Source organism: Globicephala melas, chromosome 18, assembly GCF_963455315.2.
Source record: "Globicephala melas chromosome 18, mGloMel1.2, whole genome shotgun sequence".
NCBI classification, from domain to species: Eukaryota; Metazoa; Chordata; class Mammalia; order Artiodactyla; family Delphinidae; genus Globicephala; species Globicephala melas.
Genome location: NC_083331.1, coordinates 20,199,765 through 20,223,544, shown reverse-complemented (window position 1 = coordinate 20,223,544; position 23,780 = coordinate 20,199,765). Strand labels below are relative to the sequence as shown.

Genomic DNA, 23,780 nt, shown 5'->3' with positions numbered 1-23,780 from the left:
TGGCTTTGATAGAATGAAAAAGTATCTTCCCATCCATTTCTTATAGGGTGAATGACTACCAGATTCTTTAGAGTTGGGCTGAAGAGGGAAAACCGAACAGGATTTCATGAGATGCCTGAGAGGAAGTCGTGATCAAAGGGGAGATAACCCAATTTTCCTCTGCTTTCACCAGCCTATCACTGAAATACTTCATAGTTGACCCTCTGTCCTGTATTTTTTTTTTTTCCCCCTGACACTCAGCACTTTATTAGTGAGGAGCTGTGGTCTGGGAAAGAGGAGGCTGGGATGGACCAGCGCCCATCTCGGGGGATTTTCCTGGACATCAGGCGTTCCTCCACGCAGGTTTAGGGGAAACACCTTCACGGATCAAATCCCCAGAGAGCAGCGCTGTGACTGCCAAGCAGCAGGGGTAGGAGGGGCGCCCGGGGCACAGCGGGGCCCCTGGGGCAGCAGGGCTTCAATGGCAGCCTCGAGGTCGAGGGTCAGAAAGCGGCGGCTGTACGTGTGCACGGCACACAGTCCGGGCCCACCAGGAGCTTCTGGAAGTTCCAGGCGACGTCGCTGCGGCACACCGGAGACCAGGTGAGGAGCTTGTGGTCGGTCACGAGGGCAGGGGCGTCCTCACTGTGCGTGCATACCGCCTCGCAGAGGCGAAGAGCCGGTGCGCCTGCGCGCCGTTCCCCTCGCCCTTGGCCGGGAACCTGAGATCCAGCTCAAGCCCGCCGTCTGGTTGGACGTACCTGAGGCCCTTCAGCATCTCCTCATTCTTGGCATTTTCGTGCGGGAGAGAAGAGCAGCTGGCACCTGGGACCGTGACGGGAGGGGAAGCCATCTGACCGCATACATGGAGTTTGCCCATGAGTCACTGGACTGTTGCCTTTCTTGCAAAACCCCTGGGTGGACTTGAACCCTGGCCTGGAACGAGCGCCGGCGGGAAGCGAGCCAGAGGCCCGCCTCTCCACGCCCAGGGCGCGCGCGGCCGCGGGGCCCGCCGGCGCTCCTGACCCGGGTCGCGCTCTCACCCCCGCTCCGCCCTGCGCACCTTTTGCCCAAACTGCTTGCTCGGGAAGCCGAGCGCGACCAGGCCCGGGGCCCCCGAGGTGCCGCCGCTGCAGCTCATTCATCTGGGTGTGGTCCGGGACCGTCTTGCCTCTGAGCGACGCCACGTTCTCAGTGAGCGGCCCCTTGGCCCGCAGGGAGCCCAGGCTCACGGCTTCCTCACCGGCCAGCGGGCGCGCAGAAGAGGGGACACGGAGCGCTGAGCTGCGCACGTGGCCAGGGTGTGTCGGAAAGGGGAGAGCCGCGGGCTCGAGAGCCCCTCGGTCCTAACATCCTTTTGCAGCTAGGCTCTGCACATGGAATAGTATCCAGTGATCTCAGCCATCGATGGGTTACAAGAGTGCTTATCAAAAACCCCAATGGTCTGGAATCGTGTTGAAATGCAGACTCTAATTGAGGAGGTTAGGGTGCAGCCTGAGCTTCCTAACAACTTCCCGGTGATGCTGAGGCCACTGGGTGACAAAAGCTTAGATAATCTCTTTCAGAGTAAAATGTCATTGCCACAAACCATAACCCTGTCACTATTGAAGCATTAAAAGTGACTCCAGGCTCTGCAAGCCTCCAAGTTAAGTAGTTTCAGAGCACGTCAGGACCAGAGCAGGACAGAAAAGGGCAGGAAATGGATATGGGCTGGTTAGGGGAAAATTTCTGCAGCTCATCAGCCCTTAAAATAAAAGCTTCAGACTGGATTGGAGTTCTCATCCTCTTTGTAGAAATGCGTGACCATTCAAAAACATGTCATCCCTAAGGACAGAGTGGAGATAAGGCCACTCTTGACATGGTCTGTTGGACACTCTGACCAAGAGTCAAGGTCAGGTCTAACAGGAAGCAAACAACAGGCGGTGGACACCTCAGGCTAGTCCCCTTCTCTGCCTCTTTTGGCTTCGGACACCACACAGAGAATCGGACCGCAAACTCCCACCTCACCCGACAAGTCAAGTCTTTTTAAGGACCCTGGGCAAGTGTGTATTGGTTCAGACACTATTCTAAATAAAAGGGCTGGCTTTTCCAAGTAAATTCCTGCCTTCTTTTCCAAGGAGCACCTTCATGTCTAAGAAAACATAAGTAGGAGAGAATGGTTTCCACACACTAAGACCTACTCCAGATGCATTGAAAACTCAGCGGAAGAAGCCAAGGCAAACTGATCATGGGAAACACATAGGACATTTGGATCAGAACGTCAGCCTTCGAGTTCATCGTCTACAAAGCCTTAGAATGCAAACTGCTGAGGCTGCGCACATCCAGCTTAAAGGGAAAAAGGATTCTCTGACCTCATTGCCTCAGCAAAGCTCAATAGGTCACATTTCCGGCTTGGGCCACCAAGCCCTCCTTTGGCTTTTCCTTCCTATGCACAAAATTTCAGAAGTCACTGTGTGGCTGAATTTCCTTCGGTAACAGAAAAAACAGTCATTATTGTTGAATGCAAGGAACTGATCTGACCTAGAGTCAATGATTTCTTCCTGCAAGTGACAAAGCCTGTTTCCTCCAGCTGATAATGAAACCCTGGAAAGGCACTGAACATGCATTTTCAAAAGCAAATCATCCATGGCAAGGATGCAGTCCTGTACCTTTTTCAATCAAAATTTGAAGAATCGTATTTTAAAACAATTTTTTCTATTGTGGTGAAACATATGTAACATAAAATTCACCATTTTAACCATTTTTAAGTGTACAATTCAGTGGCATTATGCACATTAAGAATCATATTTTTAAAATAAGTAGCTATAAATGGGTCCCTAGTCTCTCTGAAGAAATATACTCAATAAGGGCAACAAAGAAAGAGCTACAGTTTTCGTTCCAGAGAAGGATGGAAAACCGTGATACTTCCATACGAATAATTTAAAGGCCTAGAGCAAGGGGGAAAAAATCCTATATCCTTCTTTTCCAGGGAAGGTGAGCTAGAGTATTAAGGAGATCTCTACTCACCTCTCAGCTTCAGGAGAGGTCCCTCAATATTTGCTGGATGTACTGTCTGTGTGGCCAGCAGGCCTGTGCTGGGCTCATGCCATTTGCAAGGTTCACTGATAGAGAGTACATCTTCCTACACATGGAGAAAAGATAGTCTCCCTATCCCACATAAAAGAGTACAGTTTAGGGGAAAACTGTACTAGGCTTTGGGGTCAGAAAGATCTGGCTGAAACACCAGTTCTGCTGCTTCTGGTGTTACTGCAAGTTCCTTAAGCACTTTGCTATAAGATGAGGATTAATGTTAGTATCTACTTTACAGGGTGGTCATAAGGGTTAAATTAGATAAGAGGATTAGTCAGGATACGATAGGTTCTGCTGCAGTAACAAATGAACCCCAGTATTTCAATGGTTTAACCTGATAAAATTTTACTTCTTGCTCATGTCACAGTCTGAGGGGGGCAGGTGGCTTTCCTCCAAGGGTGATCAAGGATCTGGGATGCTTCCAAATAACATCTCTGACATCTTGGATGTCTTTGCTTCCTGATGAATGTAGGACCCACACTGGCTCTTTACACCCTTGGCCTCAAAGTAGCTATGTCTTTTCTGGTTACAGTTCTTTGGAAATAAGCATGTATGTCAGTCAGAATCTGAGCAAAAAAGAAACAAACAAAAACAGATGGCACGCTCTAAAGGGCCACTTATTTAATGGATTACTTACAAAGGTGTAAGCAGGGTTAAAAGAAATCAGAAGGGATGGTTAGACCTCCCAAGACTGCCAACAACTCAGTGCAGGTCCTGGATTTTCAGTAGCTGAAACTCAGGGAGCAGATGTGAGATGGGAGTCTGGAAACAGATAACCTAATCTCTCTCTCCTCTCATGTTTCTGACTCTTGCTGTTGCCTCCCGGTGATCAAACTCAGCTACACACCAGAAGTCAGTGGAGCCTGGGGGGATGCCTTCATGCAAGTTCGGCTTCCTGGGGGTGCCCAGAGCAGGGTGGAAAAGTGGATCTGGAGCAGCAGGTGGAGAATCCCCACCACAACGTGCAGAAGGCTTAGCAATGTTCTGAGTACATAGTGGGCACTGAAAACAAAGGAGTGAAAGCAGTTAAGAAAATATGAAAAAAATATTTAAATGTAGCTTATGTTTATTGAGGTCCTCACAATTCACTTTACTTCTGACAAAGAGAAATATACATTTGCTAAGGAGAATTTTTCTCTCCACAGCACAGATTTTTCAACAAGGGCTCAGTGTCCAAAGCTGGGCTGTCCTTTCTCTCTCCTAAAAGATGAGTTTAACGGGAAGAATAGTGTTTTGTTTGCAAAGCAAGAAACATTGATAGCTCCGCCCCGAAGAACTTTATCTGTGCAGCCAGTAATTACAACCTAAGTTAGGTTGAATGGCACAGTTACCCTGATAACTGCTGTTACTGTTTTCACTCTTTCACTTGCCAACAAGATCCTCTGGTCCCTTATCTTGTACTGGGGCCAACCCAACAAGAGCGGGAGAAGTTGAAATTCTGACACTTCAAAGCACAGGACAGTGTGAACAAGCTGGTGAGTTGTTTGTGTTGGGCTTTGCTAAGTAATGGGCTGGGTTCAGTGCCAGTAAAGAGCTTTGGAGAGTCGTGCTCGATGTTTATTCATATATAATCTCTCATTCTGCACGTAAGTGAAATGATCTTTTCCAAGGATCAAATTCATTTCTTGTTGCTTTCCTCCAATTCAGTATTTTGATGTCAGAAACTCAGGGAAGTTTTGAAATTGAAGGAAATTTAGAAGTCGTTTTGCCCAACCTCTTCACACACCATCGATGCCTTGGAGAGACTGGGGTTCAGCCTCTCCCTGAGCCCATTCAGTGATGGGACACTTCCTGGTGCTAGCAGCTCCTGTGCGTGTGCTTTGAGCCAGGTAGGGAGCTCTGGCGGCATTATCTCCTTTAGTCCCCACAGCTCCCTGAGGCAGCTACTATCATAAGCCCCACTTCCCAAGTCAGGAAACCAGAGCAGAGAAGTAACTTGCCCAAGGACACACAGCTAAACCACACTGAAGCAGGAGCTCAAACCCAGGTCTGTTTTTCTCCAAACCCCAAGCTCTTCTCCGTTAGGGTCTCCAAGTACCTTTTCGGACACCCCGTCCCCACCAGGAACTCTCTGAAATATTCTTACCCATCATTTTAGCTAATCACTGTAAGTTTTACATGATATCAAAAGTGGGAATGAAAAAAAACTGTTCCTGATAATTTACATTTTGTACCACTTTACTGTTTACGGAGCATGTCAGTAGTTTCACTTGAGCCTTTCAACAGTTCTTTGAGATAGTTATCACTATCTCTAGTTTACCTGTTAGAAAGTTGAGTTTCACAGCCATAAAAAGGAATGAAATAGGGCTTCCCTGGTGGCGCATTGGTTGAGAGTCCGCCTGCCGATGCAGGGGACACGGGTTCGTGCTCTGCTCCGGGAAGATCCCACATGCCGCGGAGCGGCTGGGCCCGTGAGCCATGGCCGCTGAGCCTGCGCGTCCGGTGCCTGTGCTCCGCAATGGGAGAGGCCACAACAGTGAGAGGACCGCGTACCGCAAAAAAAAAAAAAAAAAGGAATGAAATAATGTCATTCGCAGCAACATGGATGGACCTAGAGATTGTCATACTGAGTGAAGTAAGTCAGACACAGAAAGACAAATATGATATCGCTTTTATGTGGAATCTAAAAAAATTGGTACAAATGAACTTATTTACAAAATAGATATAGAGTCACAGATGTAGAACACAAACTTTGGTTACCAGGGCAGCGGGGGGAGGGATAAACTGGAAGATTGGGAATGACATATACACACTACTATCGATAAAATAGATAACTAATAAGGACCTACTATATAACACAGGGAACTGTTCTCAATACTCTGAAATGACCTATATGGGAAGGAAATCCAAGAAAAGAGTAGATGTATGTATACGTATAACTGATTCACTTTGTTGTACATGTGAAACTAACACAACATTGTAAATCAACTATACTCCAATTAAAAAATAAAGAGGGGACTTCCCTGGTGGTCCACGGGTTAATATTTCACCTTCCAATGCAGGGGGTGCGGGTTCAATCCCTGGTCAGAGAGCTAAGATCCCACGTGTCTCGTGGCCAAAAAACCAAAACGTAAAACAGAAGTAATATAGTAACAAATTCAATAAAGACTTAAGAAAAAAAAAAGAAAGTTGAGTTTCAGAGAGTGGGCATGTGGTCATATGTGTAAGAGGGTGGTAGAGCCAGGAGCAGAGCCCAGTTCCTTTAGATTTTGGTCCTATGCTCTTTTCACTACTCCATGCTATTGACAGCAAAAGGTGAAACAAGGAGGTATCACTTTTGTCCCGGGTTCCATATCACTTCCTGTCTTGTACTGGTGCACCGTGGCTTTCTGAACGGTTGCAATTAGGAGGTTCAGTCTTTCTAATAAATCTGCCTCACATCTGCTCCTTAGATCGGCATCCCAATGAAAAATTCTGTCTCCATCCACTTTGCTACCTGACCTCGACCCAAACTAGTATCTGCCCTGCTTTATCAACCGTGTTTGTGGGACTGTATGTTAGGGACAGTGGGGCAGATCAGACAGAAACAATCTAGAGCCACAGCAGTACAATGATGCTTCTAGTTGTTCCACAGGATGCCAAACAGCTGCTTTTAAATATCCAGATGTTTGGCATCGTGTAGAACAAAACTTTGATTCATTGGCCAAATATTCCATTGTCATCTAATTAATCAACATATGCTTGAATGTTTTGTCATCTCACAGACTGTATGTTTGCTCAGAAGTGACTAGATTTTAATATTTCAGCTTCCAAAAAGTATCTCTCAACAAAAGCCCCCCCCCACTATTTTCCAATGCATAAGTCTTCTTTTCTTGTTGCTCGCCAATCTGACAGAGAGAAAAGTCCTGCACATGTTACAAACTATTTAATCAGCTAAATGCATCTGCATCAAAGGCCAGTGTGTTCTTCTGTTGAGAAAAAAGCAAATCTTGGGTTTCCCTAGTGTGATGAAGCCCAAACCCATGTAAGCAAGACACATTAAACATTCCTTACTCTGTCTTTGAGCTCATTTAATTTATTTTTTTATTTTGGCATCATTGACTTATTACATGATATTAGTTTCAGGTGTACAATTTGATATTTATACATATTATAAAATGATCACCAGGGGCTTCCCTGGTGGCGCAGTGGTTGAGGGTCCGCCTGCCGATGCAGGGGACACGCGTTCGTGCCCCGGTCCGGGAAGATCCCAAATGCCGCGGAGCGGCTGGACCCGTGAGCCATGGCCGCTGAGCCTGTGCGTCTGGAGCCTGTGCTCCGCAACGGGAGAGGCCACAACAGTGAGAGGCCCGCGTAACGCAAAAAAATAAAAAATAAAAAAGACGACCACAATAGGTCTAGTGACCATCTGTCCCCACGGAGAGTTACAAGACTTTTTTTTCTTGTGATGAGAACTTTTAAGATTTGCTCTCCCAATAAACATGTTAAAAAAAAAAAAGATTTGCTCTCTTAGCAACTTTCAAACACCTTTGGTTTTATATCCTGTACTTTACATAAACTATTCAGTGAAAATTATTTCACTGTTTTTCCTAATTGTTTTCCTCTTACATGGCTACCTGGAAACACACTTTCCAGGAAATTTGCAATGAGGAGTGGAAGTGGTCCAGTGAACAAGATTTCTAAGCTTACTCTCCAGAAGCAGTGGTAGCTTTCTCCTCCTTGAGATCCTTAGATACACCTTAAATGTCTTTAATCTCTTTTGGACCCATTAACCTACTGCTACTCAAATTACTAATAGTATCTACTTTGTATTAAGCTATCACTACAGGTGTCAGACTCTGTGCTAAGTGCTTTCAAGACAGGACTCATTTAATTCTCCCAAGAAGCCTTTCTGTTATATTCCATGAAGAGCACCAATTTGCAAATGAGGAAACTGCAGCTTGGAGAGGGTCATCAATTTGTTCAAGGTCACACAGCTACTGGGCATCAGAGCAGGGACTCTGAACCCCAGCCTGGTTGCCTCCAGAGCCCACGTGCTTAACCCCTTACTCCTCTGCTTTCAAAGTGATAGTCCTCGAACACGGAATGGAATCCACCAGCCCAGAGTGAAGCCCAGCACAGGATGGTCCTTCCCTGACTTTAGGCCTCCTGTCCTCCTGTTCCTACCACATCCTAAGGTTCAACCCCACAGACCGCAAGTCGTTCCCCAAACACCATACTTTTTTCTCCTGCCTTCATTTGCACACTCTGCTCTCCCCACACGGAGCATCGTACATGCCCAAACTCAATGTCTCCGTGCCCAACATCTTCCATGGGAAAATCCCCACTCATCCAGCAAGGATCACTCAAAGGTTAACGCCTCCCCAAAGTCCCCCTGACCCCATGCTGGACCCCTCTTCTCCCATCATACCTTCCTTGGTTACAGTACCTAACACCTTTATCGTCCTTAGTGTGCTGGTCACATGTTTTTTGTTTGTTTGTTTGTTTTTGCGGTACGCGGGCCTCTCACTGTTGCGGCCTCTCCCGTTGCGGAGCACAGGCTCCGGACGCGCAGGCCCAGCGGCCATGGCTCACGGGCCCAGCCGCTCCGCGGCATGTGGGATCCTCCAGGACCGGGGCACGAACCCGTGGTCCCCTGCATCAGCAGGCGGACTCTCAACCACTGCGCCACCAGGGAAGCCCTGGTCACGTGTTTCGAAACAATTCGTTTGCCTGTCCAGCTCTCGCATCAGCCCGGGAGCTTCTTGAGGAAGGGGCTGATCTCATCTCTGTGTCTCCAGGGCCTGGCGCGATAGGTTCTCAATTGGTGTTTATTGAATAAAAGATGAACTAAATATGTACAAGTTGTGATGACGTGTGAGTGATTACTAACATTTATTTAACAGCTCCACAAATTCAAACTGCTCAAAATTGATTTCATTAGGACAGGACTCAGTTTTTGTCTTCACAATCCTCCGGGCAGAGAGTTTCTGCTTTTGCTTTCTGTATGACTGTGAAGTTAACTTTTAATGAGAGAGAGAGAGAGAAATAGACACAAAGAGAGAGGGAGGGAGGGAGAGAGAAAGGGAGACAGAGAGAGAGAGAGAGAGAGAGGAAGGGGGGAGAAAGAGAGAGAGCTCTTTTTCTCTGCATCTCAATCCCAAAGTCTCAAGGAAGATTCGATTAACTCAATTCTGACACTAGAACGATCACCACCAATGATCACATTGTCCTAACACGACTGTTCCCATAATAACCATGTCGTTGGGAGGAATTCCATTAAGTGAAAATGGGGGTGGGATGCTGAGCAAAGAAAACAACAGATGTCTGCGATAGTCCGCTGACATCAGGGCTGAAAAACAATCTCTTACAGGGTTAGCAAAGCCTTGTTTAGGAAATCATCTCTCTCACTGTTTTGGAGATTTTAATAAGGACCTCTTAAAGACCAAAAGGTCACCCAAACTCAGAGAAATGCCTTTCTAATAGAGGCATTACAGGCCTGATGGATGGGAAACTTAGGGGCCTAAAAGGCTTCTCAGAGTCTTCAAATGTAGGGAGTTGTGAGGTCCTTTCATAAAGCCAGAGACCTCTGCTTATTGACATGGATACTTGTGTCACCGGTAGAAGTTATTGGGCAGGTAAGTTCTAAAAGTAAAAATCTGCCGGCATCAACGTCTGCAAAGCAAATGGTATCTAGAGGCCTGGAAGCACTGGGCCCAAGTCACCACCCAGTGAAACAGGTTCTGTATTCGAGAATGGGTTACTTCATCTCTCAGAGTTTCTCTTTCCTCATCTGTGAAAAGGAAATAGGTAACAAAGCCATCTTCACTGAGTTGCTAGGAGGATCAAGTGAAACAAAGTGTAGAAAGCCTAGATATACAAATGTTATTTACTTGTGTTATTTCAGGGAGAAACAGAAAATAATGGAAGTACTCATTTAGAAGGGAATGGTAAATAAGGTTGTGCGACTACTCATATTTTGACATTAAATTTTTCTCAATAATTAAAATGGAAACAACAAAAAACTATGGGGAAATGACGGTGGTACAGGTTAAATGAAGATGATTAATGTTATATTTTTCTACTATAATTTTATAAACAACATGAATACGTATGAAAAAGAACTAGAAAGGGAGTTCAAATAAAAACTATTTGGGGGCATCCCTGGTGGCGCAGTGGTTAAGAATCCGCCTGCCAGTGCAGGGGACACAGGTTCGAGCCCTGGTCCGGGAAGATGCCACATGCCGCGGAGCACCTAAGCCCGTGCACCACAACTACTGAGCCTGCGCTCTAGAGCCCGCAAGCCACAACTATTGAGCCCTCACTCTAGAGTCTGCGAACCACAACTACTGAGCCTGTGTGCCACAACTACTGAAGCCCATGCATCCACAGCCTGTGCTCCACAACAAGAGAAGCCACCACAATGAGAAGCCTGTGCACCGCAACAAAGAGTAACCCCTGCTCACTGCAACTAGAGAAAGCCCACACACTGCAACGAAGACCTAACACAGGCAAATAAATAAATAAATAAATTTATTAAAAAAAAAAAAAAAGAAATACAGCATCTTAAGCAGAGGTGGGAGCATGGAGGTAGGGCACACGTGGCCAAGTTGGCACAATTCCCAATTTTTTTCCCTACCCACAATCCATTTGTCCTTCTTCTGGTATCTGCACTCAGTCTTCCTCTGGTAGGACTCCCCACCTCCTATGTCAACATGTTCCAGGGGCAGATGCACCAAGAGCAGATTGAAGGTTGACATCAGTCTGTATATCCGTCAAGACACGTGAAGTCCCTGAGATTTTACCCTACTTGCAAGAAAGCAAGTTAGTCTGCTACCATTTTATGGATGCTGGGAGAGAACATAAGACTCCTTGACAAACTCACACACACAGACACACACACACACGGTATTAGAGCAAAAGAAGCAGCCAGAGTGTCAGCAATTGGCACTGTTCCCCAAGCTCCAATCCCCAGGGTGACAATAAGGGCCAGATGACACCTGCATACGTAGTGGGTGGCGTTACAGCAGAGGAATTCAGAGCTGAGGGACCTGTAGACTGTGGGCAAGCAGAGAACACTATGACCAGCAACGGGTCAGTCTTCCCTCCCCAGCTCCCACCCTGAAAGCTGTGGTCAAACTCTAGCACCTTCACCTACCTGGTTGCCTATGTGACCAGGTACAGAGCTGCTTGGGAGAAGGACAGGCCATGCACACCCAGCAGGTAGGTGTAAGATGCTCAGGGCCATGATTCTTCTGACAGTATCATATTTTCTTGGCCATATACAGGGATGTGCATGTGATCCAACCAGAACTACTGAGATGAAATGAAACCTTTGAAGCTTTTGCTTCAGATGACAGGCATCTCACTTCCCGCCTCACCTCTACCTCAGAGGAGAATCTAGAAGAGCCATCTTGTGACCAGTAAAGTCTGTATGAGAATGGAGTCCACTCAAAGAAAGCAGAATTGAGAAATGGAGAGATCAGGAAAATTGATTCTGGTGTCGTCATTTGATCCACAGTGTAAGGCCAGGCTTAAAACCAAGCCGTCGGGCTTCCCTGGTGGCGCAGTGGTTGAGAGTCCGCCTGCTGATGCCGGGGACACGGGTTCGTGCCCCGGTCCGGGAAGATCCCACATGCCGCGGAGCAGCTGGGCCCGTGAGCCATGGCCACTGAGCCTGTGCGTCTGGAGCCTGTGCTCCGCAACGGGAGAGGCCACAGCAGTGAGAGGCCCGCGTACCGCAAAAACAAAAACGAAAACAAAATCAAGGTCCCAGCTCAAAGTTGTCTGGCAGGAAGAATTCTCTCTTACTCACAGGAAGGTAGGGCTTTTTGTCTTCTTCAGGCCTTCAACTGATTGGATGGAGCCCACACACGTCAGGGAGGGCAATCTGTTTTACTCAGTCCACCAATTCAGATGTTAATCTCACCAGAAATACCCTCAGACACGCACCCAGAATAATGTCTGACCAAATGTCCAGGCACCCTTTGGCCCCATCAAGTTGACATATAAAATTAACCAGCACAACACTTTATTAAATTACATTTGTCAAATGTTATGAATGTGCCTAAGTCGTGCTTTGGTGAACTTATAAAAGTCCCTAAGTGATTCAACTTCACGATTTTTATTCTTCCAGACTCTTGAAAAAATGGGGCTGTTTAATGAATCATTTGTTGATTCATTTCATCCACGGTTTTGCAGGGGTTTTAAGAACTTAGAACTCTATTGTCACAGTTGTGTTGTTCCCGAGACTAAATTAAATCTTCTGGGTAAAACCTTTCCCTCTGTTATAAGAGCTATTCCCAGACACGTGTCTCTCCTCTTCCTGAAATAGGACCAAGAAAAGAGGGGGGAGAGAGAATTTTTCAAGATAAAAGACTGTTTGGATTTTCTTATGCTATTTTAAGTTCACAATCGTGTCCATTTGATATTCATTTTACATGCCTGGCTTTCATCACAATGATTATCATTTAATTACATTTTAGCTGAAACAGCCATATAACATTTCAGTGAGGTTGAGGAAAGACTGCCTCGCTTCCAGGCTTTTCTGCAGCCTTACATTATATCTCTGTGTTAAATTTAGAGGCTGCCTTTTATAATACAGGGGCTACAATGTAGGTAATTGGTCTTCTGATGATCTCGGGTACATTAAAAATTGGCTTATTTCATTTCTGTTCCACACAAAGTTTTCATTCATGGTTCATCCAAGTGTTTTTCCCCATTAGAAGCTTCTTCTCATGGAGCCCACAGTCCATCTGCCATGGGACCAATCAGTCCAGAAGGAAAGATAGGAATGAATGAAACCTAATTCACAATAGAGTGGGATTTCTTTTCATTCTTGTCCAGCGCATTCCCTCTACCTTGGCTATAGAGTGCAAACTCCTGGATGCTGCAAGAGATGCTGAGGAACTTGCCCAGCCCTTCAGTCCTCTTGGAGAGCAGCTGAGAGGAAACGTTCCCTCTTGCCGGCTCCTGACCATGGCAGAGAGACCACAGGAGTGGTGAGAACAGGACTCACCGTGCTGGCTCTTACCTGCCAGCAAACAGACAAGGTCTCCTCCCAACCTCCTCCTCTCCCTCAGTCAGCTCAACAGAGAGGTTTCCCACCCTGTTCCCCACCATGCAGCCTGTGTCTGTCGCGTTGGTCAGGGAGAATAGGAAGCTCTAGTTCAGGCTTTGGACAAGCCACGGTCTCTAGGCACCAGCTGTACCTGAAATAGAGCTCATGTATTACAACGAAGTTTGGCTTCTTGTTTCTTTTTTGAATTGGTTCAGAATCTGGAGGAGAGACTAGGTAACAGGTATGATCAGCTCCTTTCAAACCCCAAACATACACCAAAGACCTGGGAGAACTGGCAGAGCTAAGTAGGTTACTGTAATAACTTGATACCAAGTTCCTAAGGCGGAGAGGAGATAAGATGGCAGAGTAGAAGGACGTGAGCTCACCTCTTATTACAGAAACACCAAAATCACAACTAACTGCTGAACAACCATCGACAAAACAAACAAACAAAACAATGCTGGAACCTACCAAGTTCCTAAGAAAACATTCTCAGAAGACTAAAGGCACTCAAAGTGGGGACACTTTTTTTCTTCCATTCTTTTCCACATCCCATCAAACATATAAGGCAGTTTGAGATATTATACACAGTATAAAGGGCAGTATTTAGTCACAAGCTAAGACCCTTGAGTTCCCCTTTAGCTCCAGCTTTTGAAGTGCAACCTAAATGATTAAACAAAAACTGCAGTTCATATTTGCAAAGTAAATGACTATCAAACTTATGAATCTGATGATCTCTATTAAAAAAACTAAAAACAATGTATTGAGAGATAAACGAAGACTTGATCAAATGAGAAACAACATGTTCCTGGAAAGGAACACTAAATTTTTATAAGCATGCTAATTGTTCTCCAATTAAATTACTGTTTTAATGCAGTTCAAATCAAAATGTCAGAAATAGGGCTTCCCTGGTGGTGCAGTGGTTGAGAATCTGCCTGTTAATGCAGGGGACACGGGTTTGACCCCTGGTCTGGGAAGATCCCACATGCCGCGGAGCAACTAGGCCCGTGAGCCACAGTTACTGAGCCTGCGCGTCTGGAGCCTGTGCTCCGCAACAAGAGAGGCCGCGATAGTGAGAGGCCCGCGCACCGCGATGAAGAGTGGCCCCCGCTCGCCGCAACTAGAGAAAGCCCTCGCACAGAAACGGAGACCCAACACAGCCAAAAATAAATAAATTTTAAAAAATAAAAGAATGTGCCAAATAACTGTCAACTAAAAAATTACTCACAATCTAAAAGTTGAGAGTTATGTTTTATTTGGTGGGAATTTTTAGGACTTCAAGCCCAGGAGGCAGCATCTCAATTAACCCTTGGAGAACTGCTCCGAGGAGGGGAAGCGGGGAGTTAGGATACACAGGAGTTTTGCAACAGAGGGCAGGTAGTAGGAACAAAAGATTACTGTTAATTAAACTAGAAATCTCAAGGAATGTAGCACTTTTCTACTATGGGAAGATGCGAGAGTCTGGGCTCACTGAAATCATTCCTTAGATATGCACCTCAGCTATCTGGGGCCAGTATCCTGTATTTTCACATCCTGAGTTTCCTCAGGGCTCACCGTGGGGAGTGGTGGCAGTCTGATGGCTGCTAGATGGCCGGTATTCTTTCCTTCCTGGGTTCCCTCAGGGCTCACCAGCTTAACATAGGCTGTGGCTGCAATCTCTGATGACTGTGATTACTGAAATGGCAGGCAAGATTCCACTTATCAAACCACTCCAGCCGTAAACGGGGCTGTCTGGGTGAGTTACCCTGGGGTCCTCCTCATTCTAGAGCTGCTCTCCTTGGACCAAGAGTTGATTCAATGAGCTTGACTTACATGGTGGGTTATTATCTGCTAGTCTAACCAAAAAGAGTCTCCCCTCACTGATGTTTAGGAATGAAGAGGGCACGTCGACTACCACCATGCTGGTGGGTGGTCGTGTAAAGGTCTCCCATTGTTCTGCTGACAGTATTGTCCTTTGTCACCTTCCCTTCCTCCTTCCCGAAGTCAGCACAGGCGGTGTGAAAGGGACAGTTCAGGAAGTCAGACAGACCAAAACACATGCGCTAAACCAGCTGTCCTTAGGGGAAAAGCATGGTCTAGACCATTATACTCTTAGATAATCTAGTTCAGATAATCAAATTGCCCCGGAAATGGTCACCTCTCCCTTTTCATTTTGTTTCTTGGAAGTCACAGCTCTGACTTTATTCCTTATTCTTTCTTGGTGATGGCAACACCTAAGAACAGGCATCCAAATTAAAGAGGGTGTTGCTCACTTATGTCAGTGGAGATAGAAGAGTCTCATCTCCAGTGATTGCCCAATAGGTCTTGAATGCTACAGGAAGGATTAAGCAAATTATGTAACATGATTCCATCAGCTGAATGCCTTGCTTTCATCATTCTGCAGTTAAATCTTTGCAGCGTGCATTGTGACCCCACACTACAAGCCGGTGTAAAAAGCTTCCGCTCTTGTGTATAGTGTTTTTCCACAGTTGAAAAACATTCCTTTAAGGCACACACATTCTTTTAATAGCCATAGGCTATTGACGTTTTTAATAAAAACGAGACTGTGCTTAAAGCGTAAAATCTAAATAATGGAAATAGTTATGCTAATAACAACGGCTAACAGTCCTGAGGGCTTACAACTCAGTAGGTACCAGGAATGATATAAAAGCTGTCAACAAACAGTGTGGCAGGGCACTGACCAGCCGGAACTGACATGGGTCTTAACCCTGCAATAGGATAGCTGAGGTCTGTTGCCATGCAGGACACTGATCTTGTAGTTGCTGGGTCCTGAGGAGGTGAGACCGGCTGGGACCTGGGACCCTTTGCTGCAGTGCTGCAGTGCTTGCACCTGGACACACCTCTCTTCAAGCAACAAAATTCAAAGAAACTATATGGGACTAAAAATAACTGCATGCAAGCACAGTTGGGGCAAATTCTGGACAAAAGAGTCAAAGAGACCAAAAAAACCCAACTGCCACTTTTGAAGATCCTGAAGCGAAAGCAGGGTACCGTGCATGCCCCCGGCACACAACACCACCTAAGCGGTGGGCAAAACACCTACCAGTGTAGGTGGTCACCCCTCCAGCCGACCCCTGGCCACACCCCTACCCTCACCCCATATAAGGAACAAGCTCGCCTCCCCCGGCTTGGGGAGCCAGCAAGCAAGGGAATTGTTATTTGTTCTTGCTCCCCACTGCTGCAGGGGCCCCAATAAAGCCTTGCCTGAAATTCTTGTCTGGCCTCTGATCAATTTCTATTGATTAAGGAGGCCAAGAACCTTGGTCCATAACAGAAGTGTGAGGAATCTAGGGGGAAGGTGTCTGTGTTCGGGGACATGTGCTCAGGGAAGCTATTTCCTAACTGGTAAGAAAGTGATCCACATCTGAATAATGTGTACAGATGTACCAGGTACACTGGCTGAATATCAGAACTGCCAGGCCCTGTGCTATAGCCCCTCTTCCCACCACAAGCCTGTAAGGGAAGATCCGATACTTATATCCCTTTTGCAGATAAGGAAATGAAAACTACAGAGTTTAAAGATTTTGCCCAAGAGCACACAGTCAGTACAAGGAGAAAACCAATTTGGAAATAACTCATTTAAAAAAAAATTAATAGATTTTTTACGGGGGAGCAGTTTTAGTTTGATAGAAAAATTGCGTGAAGGGTAGAGAGTTCCCATGTACCCCCTCACCGGCCCACCTTCAGTTTCTCCCATTATCAACATCTTGCAATCGTGCAGTACATTTGTCATATTTGATGAGCTGATATTGATACATTATTATTAACTAAAGTCCATAGTTTGCATTAGAGTTCACTCTTTGTGTTGTACATTCTATGAGTTTTGACAAATGTAGAAGGATGTGTACCCAACACTAAAATAGCACACAGCATGGTTTCACTGCAGTAAAAATCCTCTGTGCCCCTCCTATTCAGCCCTCCCTCCTTCCCCCAACCCCTGGCAACCACTGATCTTTTTACTATCTCCATAAGTTCGCCTTTCCCAGAATGTCATATAGCTCAGTTATACTGTATGTAACCTTTCCAGATTGGCTTCTTTTGCTTAACAATATGCGTTTAAGTTTCCTCTATGTCTTTCTGTGGCTTGATAGCTCATTTCTTTTCCTCACTGAATGATATTCCTTTGCCTGGGTGTACCACCATTTATTTGTCTGTCGAAGGACATCTTAGTAGTTTCCAAGTTTTGGCAATTATGAACAAAGCTGTCACATACATTCCTGTGCAGGTTTTTGTGTGGACATAACTTCTCAATTCATTTGGCTAAATACTAAGGAGCACGACTGCTGTATCATATGGTAAGAGTGTGTTTAGTTTTGCAAACCCGCCAAACTGTCTTACAAAGTGGCTGTACCATTTTATACCCCCATCAGCAAGTAATGAGAAAGAACTAATTTTTCATATACGGTTTTATAAATTTACAAAGCACTTTTAACTCTATGAACTGAACCTGGATCACAGAAAGACGTATTTCTTCAAAAATAAAGCCACATTATCTCTTTGGTATGCTATGGACTTTTCTGTGTAATTATTACTGCCAAATAAAGGCTACTACTTACTCAGAACCTATTTGGTGAATGACGTTCATTCCTTTATGTCTTATTTAACCTTCATAACAAATCCTGAAAGGTAGGGATTGTCATTTATTGAAGAGGAAACTGAGACTCAGAGAAGTCAAGTGTATCGCTCAAGATGACAAGGGAATTCAAACCCAGGGCTGCCTGTCGCCATGTCCTGGGTTCCTTATACTCTATAGCATTACACCCCCTCACTGTAAATTGGCAGGAAAGATTGTGAAAGACTTGGAAGGGAGAAAAAAAGAAAAAGAATTGCTGAATGTCCTGTTCAGTGCATCTTTCTGAGGTATCTTCCCCTTTCCTTGTCTCAGAGCTATTTTACAACTCTGTAAATTGTAGAAAACTAGAAATAATGAAAATGATTTTTGTCCACACTTGCAAATCAGTTGTGTCTGGTGGAGTGCAATTTTTTTTTTTTTTTTTTTTTTTGGCTGCTTTGGGTCTTTGACGCTGAGCATAGGCTCAGCAGCCGTGGTGCGCTGGCCCAGTTGCTCTGGGGCACGTGGGATCCTCACGGACCAGGGCTCGAACATGTGTCCCCTGCAAAGGCAGGCGGACCTCCAACCACTGCGCCACCAGGGAAGCCCTGGTGGAATGAAATTGACAATCAATTGCCCTGTGGATAGACTGCTTTTTGTATCTATTTGTAAATTCACTTCAGCATTCCTTATCTGCCTCTATACGTGGGTATTAATTTGAATTCTCCTTGGAACCAGCCTTACTGGTTACTGGAAATACCTTACTGGTTCAGTGATTAATGAGTTCAATTCCTTGACATGTGTTTATTTTATATAGTATGACACTCATGATTTTACCCTTAAAAAATTCTTTTAACAGAATGTATTTTGTGTATCAATATAATCAGAAACAATGTCAGTGTTATTTCATTATTATGGTTCCTTTTGCATAACTTAGGTGCATTAGCATATCGAGACATGTGAAAATTCTGGACTTTCCCTAAACCCACCTGACTCACTGGCTACCTTTTGAGATTGATGTTGACATGGTCCTTCCCTCAGTTCTTTCTCCAATGCTACCACTGCATCATCTCTTATTTCCTTCTGAAACCGTGTTTCTCTTTTTCTGCACAATTAAGATTTTCTGCTTCCTGTTTCTATAGAAACAAGGGAGTATTGGAAGGGGACTCTCCAATAGTAGTTAATCAAGAAGAATCTTAGAATTAAATTTGCCTGCAATACTTCACACACCTCACTGTGTGACAGATGATTATGTGTCTTGTGGCTTATTCGGGATACTAGTTTCCCCTTCTGCCAGCCTTGGGCTCATTAGCCATTCATAGTTTTATCCTATTCTGAGCAGGCAAGGGACACTTTAGAAATATGTCTTTTTCTGGATAAGAAGTACTGTCAAAATACTTTTGGTAGAAGAGAAACTTGAAATTATTGATCATAGTTTTGAGAATAATGACATTTTAGAGAAAACAAGATCTTAGGCATAAACTATCCAATCCCTTCATTTGACAGATGTGGAAACTGAATTCTAGAGAAATTAAATGACTTGGCCACAGTCACACAGGTGACTTGCTAGAAAGAGGGCTGCACCCTCATTTCCAGTTCAGTTCTCTTTCCGGGACATACAGCATTTCAATGACCTTGGCCTTCAAGAACTCAGGTTAGCTCGGTAGCTAATAATTATAGCAGGCATTATTTTCCCAAACTTCTCTGATTTTATGAAATCATGCAGTTTATAAAAGCTTATTGTTTTACGTACTTGAAGGAAAAAGCAAGGGCAAGGTCAGTGGGAGCAAATTTGCATTTAAATGACAACTTGCAAAAATAAATTTGAAGTTAATAGCAGATTTTCGCGGCTGTTCTCCCTCACAGGACCAGATCCTGTGACTGTCACACACTGCACCTCCCTCCATGTATGCAGGCCCTCTGGATTTTTCCTGGGCTTGCTGAAGTTAGGCAAGGTCGGCCAACGGCTGCTGACCACGTATTCGTTTGCCTACTGAATTCAACAGTTCAAGAAAGCAGTCCATTATTAAGAACCCTGCATTTAACACCTCTCATTTGCATTCCAATTAGTTTTTTAGTTGACAAGGAAGTTTGAGGGGGGGTAAGCGAATAAAAGCCTGGCTTTATTTTTAGAAAACCTTGAGCCTAGAGGATCCCTTGGACCTTCAAGAATGATAAAGAGAAACAGGTATTGCTTAACGCAGCCATCTGGACCTCAATGGTCCTGTTTACAGGAAGAGGCACATAAAACTAGAAACAGCCAATGGAGGACAGCATAACCTAGTCAGTACCAAGGACCTGAAAGATGTGTGCTTCTCCCTTATCCGATCATGAGGCTACCTACCATCCACTCTCTGGGAGACCGTCACCTTTCAGTCCCCCCATTCCCGCGCCCCAGTTTACACATAGAACTGCCAACCACACAAGGAAACCAACACGCTCGCCAGTTTCCCATCTGCTGAAGCATGAAGACAAAGTACCTGCTTCCGTTGCAGATACCTAGTATGTTTTTTTTAACATCAGGCTTGGAAAGTGTGTTTCCTCTCAGTCATAATTCACTGTGTGATCTGAGTAATCTGGAAATCCTTGGGGACGGTGTTGGGTGTTTACTGTAGTATCAACTGAACTCAATATAATAAAGCCCTTGCCTCCTGATTTTTAACCTTGCAGGGGTAATGGGCTGTTTAGTGAGATAATCTCTGTGCCTACGAGGGAAACAGCTCTAGGTAAATGGAAGGTGATGGATGACTTAAAGGGAACTCAAACACATTTATGCCACCAACTCAGCCCAGCGTGGGAGGAACCTCAGTTGTGTGTGTCCTAGTTGCAGACTCATGCCACAGAGATGTCTTGTGTCAACAGGGAGTGAGCCTCACACTGGGAAACCATACTGTTCATGAGGGCAGGTCTGTTCCCCAACCCATAGGTGGGTGCCCATATCCTGCTGCTGGCATATGGTGCCCCATCATTAGCTAGATGTCAGCTACTCTGGAAAGGGCCTGAGGATAATCCAACCTGGGCTGTGGAAGGCAATTAGGACTGGCTGCGTGGGGATCAAACCAGTGTGTGGCTGGGGAAACCTGAACAGGAGTTGAAAGTGTTAAAGACGGGGGCCCTTGGTCAGCAGGGGAGAATCTTCAGCATGAGTGTCACCCCGACTCTCCCCTCCTCTCCTTCCGTGTTGGAAGACAGTTCCAAGGTCGCACAATTCTCTCTGTGCCCAAAGGAAATGTCAGGGGTTCAGGACCAGAAAAACTTGCTGTACCTAAAAGGTAGAATCTTTTTTGAGATTGTATCGTGGAACACATTACTTCTCTTGAGATTTTTTCTTTTTTAATTAATTAATTAATTTTTGGCTGCGTTGGGTCTTCCTTGCTGCGCGCAGGCTTTCTCTAGTTGCAGCGAGGGGGGGCTACTCTTCGGTGCGCTGGCCTTTCACTGAGATGGCTTATTCTGCTGTGGAGCATGGGCTCTAGGCGTGCGGGCTTCAGTAGTTGGGGAACGGGGGCTCAGTAGTTGTGGCTCACAGGCTCTAGAGCGCAGGCTCAGTAGTTGTGGCGCACGGGCTTAGTTGCTCTGCAGCATGTGGGATCTTCCCGGACCAGGGCTTGAACCCCTTGTCCGCTGCGTTGGCAGGCAGATTCTTAACCACTGCGCCACCAGGGAAGCCCTGAGATTTTTTTCAATAAAGAAGGTTTGTTCAGAGTCAGAGTTGACTAGATGATGCTTGACCTGCCCTAGAGGATTCAGAGAGCCTCTAATACCTTTGAAATTGTATACAAATCAGTATTATAGGATTTAATATTCATTTTTCTGGGAAGAGGGTATATATATATATATATATATATCTCTTGTCAAAGAATCTCAAAAGATCTGTGACTCCAAAATATTTTGTAGCCACTGCTGTAGAGTTCAGAGGAGCCCAGCCTTTCTGATCATGGCAGAAAGAATCCTGAAAGGTCACTGCATGACGTGGATATGAGGTAACTCATGGCCTGTGCTTTGCCTGGTCCCTGGGTACCCCTCCATCACCCTTTAGCTGGCCCAGGGCACACTGCCTGTTCTGTTCCAGAGACAAGTAGCTAGACCATCTCAGGTCCCTCCAACCATATCCCAACACAGTCCTTGCCCAGCATCAGCCCTGTGAGCTAGCACCCTCGATAATATACCTTTAATAAGGTCACACTCAGGCAGAAGGCAAATGAACCATAATGATGGAAGGACAGGAGCAGATGTCCCAACAGGGCAGGTTGTGGCATAGTCAGAAACTTCCGGTGTTATGGGGGACAAGGAAAGCACAATGGCCATGACATGGAGACCTGAGTCCACATTCTGCACTGGCCACTGCACAGCATTGGGCATTTCACCCTCATGTGTTTATTTCAGTTTCCCAATCTGTAGAATGGGGAAGTTGGACTAGATTCCTGAGGCCTCCCTAGCCGAGGACATGACAGGCTGTGGACAAACTTGGTGACGTGGCCCTGTCTGCAGAGAGGTATTGGCAGAGGAACTGGTCTTCTATTAGGAGCTGGTTTATTCTTCTAACTTAAACACCAAGCTATATGTTTTAAGACATGTTGGATTTTGCAGTCTGTAGAAGGAGTATAAACAAATACGTACATCCAAGAGCGAAAACATCACTTGTGTGAAGTATCACGATGTCGGTGATGGGTTATGGGTTAGTTAGGGCCGAAAGTCAAAGATTGAATATTTCTGATTATGATGGGGTGCCTACTCTGTGGTTTCTGATTTGGAAATATTGTTCGTAAATCTCCCTTCCCACCTCCAATCTCTAGTTCTGTTCGTAGCGGATCATATATATTTCCATTCTAGACTCTTCAGCGTACAATCCTTAAGGTGTCTGAATCCATACTTCGGCATATTAGTTGTACTCAGGCCTCCTGACTTTTTCACTCCAGGCTCAGAGGGGTCCTCTGAGTCCTCTAACCTCTCCTGGATTCCATCCTTCTCATCTTTGTCCCTGTTCCTGGATGTCACATCTCCAATCATCTGTTCCACCCTCATCCCGCTTCCTCCTCCGGCTGTTTCAATCTTGCGTTCCTTGCAGCCCTGTCCTTCTCCTCCCGGATCTTCTCAGATCTTCCTTATCTTAAACATGAAACAAGTTTCTCTGCTCTATTTGTCTTTTCAGTCACTTTTAAATCTATTTCCTTCTCCCAACCCACAAATCCTCGGAGTAAATAGCTTATACCTACTATTTCTATTTCCATCTTCTTGCCTCTGCAGTCTGGATGTTCATAAGCTGCCCTGGAACTGTTCTCTCCAAGCAGGGCTTTCCATGCTCTCCTTCCCTCTGCCCCCGGTTTTTGATATAAATGTAGGGTAGAGACAGCATGTCCCTCCGTCACCTTCCAGGGCCCAGCACTGACCATGACTCTCCTTGCAATACAAGCCCTCCTTGTCTCACCTCCTATCACTGTGGCAATATTCTGGTTCGCTTCTTCACTTCTAATTCATCCCATAGAGCGCTGTATCACTTACATCTTCCTCAGGACTCACCGACAGTTCCCCAGGGACTATTGATCCAAGCTCCATCTCTTCAATGGGTATTTTTAAAATGTAATTAGTTAACTGCTTACAAAAGAGCTATAGATGCACAAGTGAAACATTTAAACTGAACAAAAAGGTACCAGAGAAAGAAAACCCCTCTTTCCTCCCATTCTCCCTGTTTTTTCTCCCAGGAGCAATCACCCGTTAGCAGTTTCTTATACATCCTTGCCCATCCTCGCAGAGATATTTTGTGCATGCAGTTCTTCCTGATTGGTCTACAGTTCACCACCGTGCCTGGGGCCCCGTCTTGAATCCAGCCATTTGGGCTGTGGGCCTGTTTGCCTACTGGCCATTTCTCCCAGAGCTGGGCTCTACCATACATATTCCAAATCATAGCCTGAGGTTTGCTTCAGGCTGTGCAGCCTGAGACTAATCCTTGCTCTCACTAGATGGCTGGGGACTTCTGGTGGCTGGGAGGGACCCGCAGACAACATGCCCCCTGTGGCTACTGTGAGGGTTTCCAGCACTCTTCACCCTCCTTGGAGTGAAGCTCCTTTCTGGTCAGTGGTCCAGTCTGAACACCACTAATCCTGACTTTGCTCTTTCTGCACCAACCAGAAATTGAAGGAAGTTCTAACTGGTTTGCTTCTGAAACACGGTGGGTTGTGCTCCCTCTTGACCTGGTTGCCG

At 45.6% G+C, this 23,780-nt stretch overlaps 1 pseudogene; it reads right to left on the bottom strand.

Annotated features, from left to right (window-relative positions):
• Positions 1 to 366: 366 nt before the first annotated feature.
• On the bottom strand, positions 367 to 22,604 carry LOC115866547 (glutathione peroxidase 1-like; annotated as a pseudogene).
• Positions 22,605 to 23,780: the final 1,176 nt, after the last annotated feature.